We start from the raw sequence: 8,811 nt of genomic DNA, 5'->3' as shown, positions 1-8,811 counted from the left end.
TTGGGAACATCGCATTCATCTCAATGGTGCATCATGTAAATCAAAATTATAGGTATAAAAGGTAGTCTTCAATGCTTCATATGTCCATAATATATAGTTTGTAGTGTGAAATCTCATCCTCGGAATTTCACCATTTATTACGTATTTAGTAATTTAAATTCGTATTTTGCGATTACGTTATCTTTACTAATTATAAGTTTAGCAATTGATTAGTTATCGAGTTGGAAGTTTCATAATCAATCTTTATCTTTCGTTGACATTTCGAAGTTACAACTAGTGTTTTTAAATAAATCTTGAAACCACGAACGTATAGGCGAAAGCCGTTTGCGAGTCCGAATTATAACGGTATAGTTACGGACGTTTGAAGTAGTGAAAATATAGATTGTGGGAATTATTCTAATTTCCACTTATGGGGAAAAGGCCCAAACTTTTTTTTTTGGATTAATGGACCGGTTACTGTAAGTGGAATTGGACATTTTAGGTGATGGAAAAAGATTAGTCAGGAGCCTTAATAGGGGACACATCAGATTTTTTTTTTTTTTAAGAAGGAGAAAGAACCATAGGAAGGAATGACCAAAAAGAGGAAAAAGAGGATTTTACCCCTCCATTTCCGTCAACCCATTTGCACACGCCCACTGGAGTGGGTTCCAACCATTTCCACCATTTTTTTCAGGAGAAATTCAACCATCCATCACCTGCAACCTCTTCCACCATCTCCCATCTTCCATCTCCACCCAAGTTTGAGGGTTTTTAGGTCCAAAATAGTGTAAAACCGTGCGGGTGACCCAAGGAGTTTTGCCGGCGATTCCGCCATTCTGGCTAGCCTCACCACCCACCACCACCCTTAATCAACTCCCCTTGGACCCAGGAGCAAGACGCAATCAGTTGTAGGGGCGTTGGAACACCAAGGAAGCCAAATTGAAGAACACTCACCTTAGGGTTTCGTTGGGTGAGAGCCAATTTGAGGGGCATTCCTGGCCAAATTGGACTCGACTACAGGTATAAAGTTTACTCTACTTGTTGAAATCTTCATTCTAGTAAAATTTGAGAATTTTTGGGAAAAATCGAATTTTCCGATACGTGACATTCGATTCATGAAAATGCTGTTGATTGTATATTTTATCGGTAAGGTCTGCCACTTGATTATTCTATTAATTGACAATCTTATCATTGAATTGAGATAAGATTTTAATATGCTATTGTAGATATTGTTTAAGGACTCTAGGGACTTATAAGTGAAAATCTAGTGATTAGATTTTACGAAGGAAATGACGTAAGATCATGGACTCTACATTAGAATGACGGTTCGATTCCTCATTAAATGTTGTTGTGGGAAATATATAAGAGTTTTAAGTATGTGAATTATCTAAGGAAATCTAAATGTGGTTTGTACCTTGTTAGGCGGTGATAGAACATGATGCCTTGACTCTCGTGTTTGAGTGCGTTAGTGTGGATCTCAGGTGAGTGATTCTAATCTATGTGTTATGGTTATTGCTTTGAAATCTTTTGTGCTAATAAACTTTGTGATTACGCTATGGATTCTTAAAATAGTTCTGATGCTAAATAATTGTTGCTAGTAAGTTGTCGTCGATCTACTTATGAAACATTAGGTGACTTGGATATTTGAACTGTGATGGATTGTGTTTTGAGATATATATGTGATGGTTGATAAAAATGATGGATTGTGTTTTGGGATATATATGTGATGGTTGATAAAAGTGATGGATTGTGTTTTGAGATATATATGTGATGGTTGATAAAAGTGATGGATTGTGTTTTGGGATATATATGTGATGGATGATAAAAATGATGGATTGTGAAGAACCATTACCCTAGTGTCATGGGGTTAGGTGACACTAAGTTTGCACCACGTAGCAATGGTCCTGGATGGTCCTGCTTGGTTTATCCGCGTTAGGGGACCATACTATTTGTGGATCGCGCTTGGTTAATCCGCGTTGGGCGATCCTTATAGCCTAGGTATGGCCATACACATTTAAAGGTGATCATGCTTGGTTAATCCACATTGGGTGATCACCTTTCAATAGTTATAGGAGTGACTCTGCTTGGTTAATCCGCATTGGGGGGTCACTACCTATTTGGTTACTTTCTTAGGGGTGGCTTTGCTTGGTTGATCCGTTTTGGGGGGTCACTTCCTATTTGGTTATTTGCGTAGGCTTTGGCCGAACGACGTCTCTCTAAATCTAGTTTTGAATATATCTATGAATGTGGCTTTGAGAACTTTGAGTTTTGATTTAGAAAACTCGTTGGACGTATGTGTGACCCCTTCGGAGGTTGCAAGGTTTGGTAGAGATTTCTTATAACTGATTTATATTCAAGGTTTATAATTTTGAATGATGGTTGGTTTTATTATTAGTATCATATACTTGTATTATTTATCGCTCACACAAGCTTCGTAGCTTATCCGGGTTGTTGTTTGCCCGGTGCACCATTTCGATAGTGTAGGCACTGATCTTACAGGTAACAAGTCTGAGTATAGCTTCGAGAGGTTCGTAGGTGGGGTAGCGGTACAGTTATTAGAGATTTGGAGTGCTAGGTTACCCCTCTATCCTATCTTGTACTTTATCTTTGGGACTTTCTTTTGACCATCTCAATCTTGTTCTTAGTAAAGCAAAGATTATGCTTCTTTTTGGGAGGTACATATTTGTAAATATTTAGTGGAGAACTTAGCCACCTTCATATTATTTTGGTTTATTAGTTAAAGTATTTTATTCCTTAACTTATACCGTATTCAACGGACGTTATTTTCCTTGTCACGTGTCGATTCTCGACGTATGTTGGGATTGAGGCGTGACATGTAGTATGGTGTGTATGTATATATATAAATATATAGTATGTAGTATGGTGTGTGTGTGTATATATATATCTATAGTGTGTGTGTGTGTGTGTGCGCTGTAAAATAGATATTGGAGCAACCATGAGTGGAGTTGCTTCGGGCAAGGCAATTTTTGGATCCCAGTTGATGAGTACTGGAAAAAGAAGTAGCCGGAAGATGTAGTGGCAAAGGAGACTGCACGCGCATTTGATAACTGTTTCTTTCCTCTTGTCCTTATCATTAAATAAAGTTATTAGATGTTTTTTTTTTGTTAAAATTCAAAGTTTTGAAGCCCTTTTTATTAGTTTTCTTTATTTTTTATATGCTAGCTTTTCATGTAATTTTGTTGTTCATTGTATTGGGTGGTTTTTTCTTTTCTTTACACACTATTTGATTTGCTTTGCATCATTGTTAGTTTTAATAGGTACAAGAGGCCTATGACTAGCGTTCTACCATTGTTTTAATGATTTTAATTATGTTTTTACATGTAGAATATAATGTGAGAGGAAAACAATGAGAAAAAAATGCTACCAATAGAAAATAAAAGAAGAAATTAATAGAGAAATTATACATTATAGATTAATCGAAAGTAAAAAATAGATAGAGGGAGTTGGAGCAAGATTACAAATAAACTCATATAGATTCTAGGGCCGCGCAGCGCCCATGATAGATAAAAGGCTAACAAAGGAAGAAATCAGTAGAGAAATATAATCTAAAGTAAAAGATAGAGGGACTTCGAGCAAGATTACAAACAAACATCGTATATTAATTAAAAGATTTTAGGGCCACATAGCGCCTATGTTTAATAAAACTCTGTATGTCGCGCATAACGTGCGTGATGTAAAAGAGAATGCGCAAGGCATGAAGAACACGCATGAATTGTTTTTGTAGTAAAGATGTCCTTACATATGCTATAAAATATAAAGCACAAAAAAATATGGGCGAACTTTTATTCTGCATTCGGAATAGTCTCTCTATTATAAACCAAAGAAGAGAGTTATTGAAATTAACAGACACTATACCTTAAATTTGAAATACTAGACATAATGGCCTTTTGCTAAGCCCATGAATAGCCTGGTTAGAAATCGGTCCCATACACTGAGTTTATACTCTACTGGTGGGATAGTTAACGACTCATTTTTTGCCGCAATGACCAGCCCATAAAACGTGCCTGAGATAAACGCACTTACCCCCCAAGTCACACTTTGAAACACTAACTTGTTTGTGCCTGTGACATTCTTGTTGTATTCTGAGACCCCCCACTCTGCGATGCTTATCACATATGGATCCTTGAGGTCTTTAATTTCCTTCCATGGGGGACCCATTTTCTTCGTTGCGGGCACCGCGGCAAGAAGAGTAAGCAGAGTAAGGAGTGCAAGGAAGCAATGAGGACGCATCGTAGTAGGTTTTCGGTTCTCAGTAAAGCAAATCGAAATGTACAGATCTTCTTTCTGGTGCTTATGGTTTTATATAGCAAAGCTATACATCGAATGCTGCCCGATTCCATGTATCTTTTAAAAATTGGAAAGGGTGGATTTTGGTTTTATTAAAATATATACTTTCTAAATAAATAGAGCATCGCGTAACGGTCTGCATTGAATTAAATTTTGGAGCATCGCGTAACGGTTTGCATTGAATCTAGTCTTTTTTTTTTCACAATAATTCTATTCAGACACAAATATTAAGTATGGAAAAGTGGGTACAGAAGATTAAAGCCAATTTAAGTCGCTTGTTTCACTTAGTACTACGGTCTAGTGGTATTCCTCTTCATTTGTAAGTGAGAAGTTTTAGATTCAATTATTGCCAAAGGCAAAGTTGAACCACATTATTATGGCAAGTCTATTGTAATGTTTAGCCCATTCCCCCACTTCTCCTTTGTGTAGATACTATTGTTTGCTCAAAAAAAAAAGGACAGTATATGATAGGATTTTTAGTACCTGCGCAAATAGGGTTAAAATCATTGAAAATACTTGCAAGAATACAAAGTAATTGTAATATAAATGCTCATGCAAGGTTGTTGTCCCCAAAGATTGTTTGAATAATTTGTGTTTAAACTAACTCATAATTGAATATTAAAACATATTTTATCAAAGATTTGAGATTTATGAATTTAAATAGATTAAATTAACAATAAAAGAAATCTGAAAGTTGTAAATAATGGTAGCAAAGAAGAAAAATATTTTAAAATTATCAATTTAGAGAAATATAGGGTTTAGCCATCACAGTCACAATCCTATGCAATTCTATCAATTACTTATGAAATTCCACATACATGCTTTGAAGGTTAGGTTTTCCTAATGCATATTTTCCTTGTGATGTTCAAGCGAAAACAAATATCTAACATGCAATTCGTCAGTAATGTTCGGATCAAATATAAACATGCAAGACTCATTAAGCTTTGTGAAAACCCTCTGAAAAACCATGCAACCCTTAAGAGCGTGATGTTCGCCGTGAACTTACAATTACTAATCACAAGAAGCCCTCCTCAATTTTAGGGTGATGTTCCAACATAAATTGCATCAAATTACTTGTCTAAGTATCCTAATGGTGATCAATCATTAAAATATATAGAAAGTTTTAATCGCAGTGATTAATAATTCAAAGCAAGCATACATTCATTCATAAGCAAGTTAATAAAATTAGATATTCATGCTAAGGCTTATGGCCTTGCCCTAGCAAAGGAATTAGTTACGCATGCTCTTAATAAAAATTAAAGAAAATATTATTAAGAAGAAAATGAATGAAAACACCTTAAAGTATAAAATCTCCAAGAGCCCTATCAATTATTCTCTGTCTCCAAAGTTGTATAAAAGAAAGCGTAGCCCAAACTAGGGCTAACTAAAACCTTAAGGGTGCGTTTGTTGCACCGGACTGTCTCGGACTGGACTAACTTTAGGGACTAAGTTGGACTGACTTAGACTAGACTAAGTTGGACTAGCTTAGTGAAGCGTTTGGTGCAGCGTCGAACTAAAAAACAGGATAATTCATAACTATAATATTATATTATATAATACACATCTAATAATATTTTATTATTAATTCAATAATATTTTATTACTAAATCAAGCTTTTTCTTTTTTATTTCCAAAGTACACAGCCAGACACTCCACTGCTCTCTCTGGAGAGTTCTTCCCTTTTCTTCCTCTCTAGTTTCGTTCCCCATCACTTCTTTTCTCCTTCTTCTTTCCTGCAAGACAACATCCTTCAAATCATTTTTCTTGCAAATCGTCCCCCGTGCTACTTGAACAGAACTCATTGTTTACAAAATGCATCCTCATTGCTTCTTCCTCGCACTCTTTGCTCTACTGGTTTCTCCGGTACCCGCCACTACAACAAACAACGTTCCCGGTAACTGGAAACCTATAGACAGCATCGATTTAAACGCGACAGAGATCGGAGAGTGGGCCGTTTCTGTGTACAACAACAATGCCACAAACAAGTTAGTTTTTGAAAAACTGATTTCGTCTGAGATAACATTTGTATCAGGCACCTTATATTTGCTTGTTGTTGCGGCTAAGGACGAGTCTTTGCCTAATCCCACCGGAAATTACAGAGCTTCAGTACACGACAGGGATGGAGCGCCGCGGGAATTGATAGCCTTTTTTAAGATAGAGGCCGTAGAAAATAATATTTAGTGATCTCAAAATTGTTGAGTATGTCAATTTGGATGCTTTACTTGTATTATCCTGTGTTAAAATAAAGAAATTGACACGTATAAATGAAGGATTTTCTGCGGTGTGGCTTTACTGGTTTTTGGTATTTGGTATTTGGTTTACGAATCCTCCTCATCTAAATTACGGAGAATGAAGGATTTGAATTCGGATCACAGTGGTCTAAACGGGAAGGACCTATTCACCATAACAATCCACGTTCCTTTTTCTTTTTGTTGACAAAAAGTTTAGGGGGAGGGTCTTAGCCCCATTTTTTGTTTTTACAAATTGTCCACCGAGGGATTGCTGACATCAAGGCTCGAACATTAGGAGCGGTCTGATCAAATAAGGGATCAGACCACTCTTAGAAACATGAAAAAAAAAAGCAATCTCTCATAGTTCAGTCACATACGGTCCCACATAAGTTCTCCATATGTAGCGTCGTCCTTCAGAATTATTTGGTAAGTTTTGAATAGGCTGCTAGACAGATGTACTGAATGATGTGCATTGTGATATTATACGCGATGGCCATTGTTCGATTACTGAAACCCGTGAAAACGGTGCCATAAAATTATGTTCTTAGAAAATTTGTTGGAAATTTATGTAAAAAAATATGAATCTTGATACTGGGTTGGATGATACTGTACAATTATCCTTTGTGTATTACATGGTATACCATGTTTTGTGTGTGACATAATAGTTTTGTACACTTCAATTATTAGTCATGTGTAGTTAATTAATAATTTGGATTAATTTAATTAATGTATTATGTATGATCTGCTTACATTTTACAATGGTTTGCTACTGTTTGTTTCATTCTTATTTGTCTTCTAATTATTTTATATTTTTAGGCTTTTGGTTTCTATTGGCTTTTTACTTGGGTTTGGGATGGAGAGTACTGATGTATGCTTTCTGATTAAAGAATTAGATGGTTGCGGTTATAACGACACGTTTCATTTTGGTTAAGTTGATATTTTTTTTTTTGGGATCTCTTTACTTTGTGTTGGTTTTTCTATGAAGAAATGCGATAACATGCTTCTAATAAAATTAGTTCTTCATATAGGGTTTGCAACTGCAGATCAATAAATTTCAAAAAGAAAAAACAATGTTGGACTTCATTGGTCCGTGGAGAGGAGAAAGCCAAAAATTTTATTATCTTTTTACGAAAAAACAGGCTTTATAGTTTGTACTTTATGTATTACTTTAATGTATTCCTAGGAAAAGAGTGAATCTCATATTTCATTATTTTCTTTTAAGTATAAACATATCTTTGTATACTGTTTAAGGACTAAAATTATCCATTGCAGTTTGAATTTGTCATAATTAAAATCAAGTTCATTATTACCTAATGCGTGTTCTGCCAATGCTTTGACGTTAAACAATTGTAGAGAAAAAAATATCGTAAGGAGATAATTGAAAGAAAAAAAATATAAGAATATCTAAAGCAACATATATTTAGGGCGCGTAGCGCCCGTGATGCAAAAATGCCTCTTGCATATGCGTGAGCTCGTGCGGAGAGGCTAGTTATATTTAAAAATAATTTGTAGTTTGATTATGGAAGTAATTAAGCTCACAAATTAACCTTCCTATAAAAAAGTAACCGTCAATTGCTTGAAACAAAACCCAATAACAAAGATGATGAGGAGAGTAGTCGAGAGAAAAGGGAAATGGATCCTCAGTCCAGGGCGGACCACTTCCCGGGCCCGTTCCACCATTGTAGCACGATATTTTCCGCTTTGGGCCCCGACCACGCCCTCACGGTTTTGTTTTTGGGAACTCACGAGCAACTTTCCAGTGGGTCACCCATCATAGGAGTGCTCTGGCCACCTTCTCGTTTAACTTCGGAGTTCCGATGGAACATGAAGCGAGTGAACTCTCAAAAGGTCTCGTGCTAGGTAGGGATGAGAATATACATTTAAGGATCACTCCCCTGGGCGATGTGGGATGTTACAATCCACCTCACTTAGGGGCCCGACGTCATAGTCAGCACACTTCCGGCCAGGGATTGGCTCTAATACCATTTGTCACATCCTGGCCCGGGACGGACCATTTCCCGGGTCCGTTCCACTACTGTAGCACGATATTGTTCGCTTTAGACTCCGACCACGCCCTCACGGTTTTGTTCCTGGGAACTCATGAGTAACTTCCTAGTGGGTCACCCATCATGGGAGTGCTATGGCCACCTTCTCGCTTAACTTCGGAGTTCCGATGGAACCCGGAGCCAGTCCTCACGGTTTTGTTCCTGGGAACTCACGAGTAACTTCCTAGTGGGTCACCCATCATGGGAGTGCTATGGCCACCTTCTCGCTTAACTTCGGAGTTCCGATG

This window comes from Malus sylvestris, chromosome 12 (assembly GCF_916048215.2).
Source record: "Malus sylvestris chromosome 12, drMalSylv7.2, whole genome shotgun sequence".
NCBI lineage: Eukaryota > Viridiplantae > Streptophyta > Magnoliopsida > Rosales > Rosaceae > Malus > Malus sylvestris.
This window is presented reverse-complemented; position numbering follows the sequence as displayed.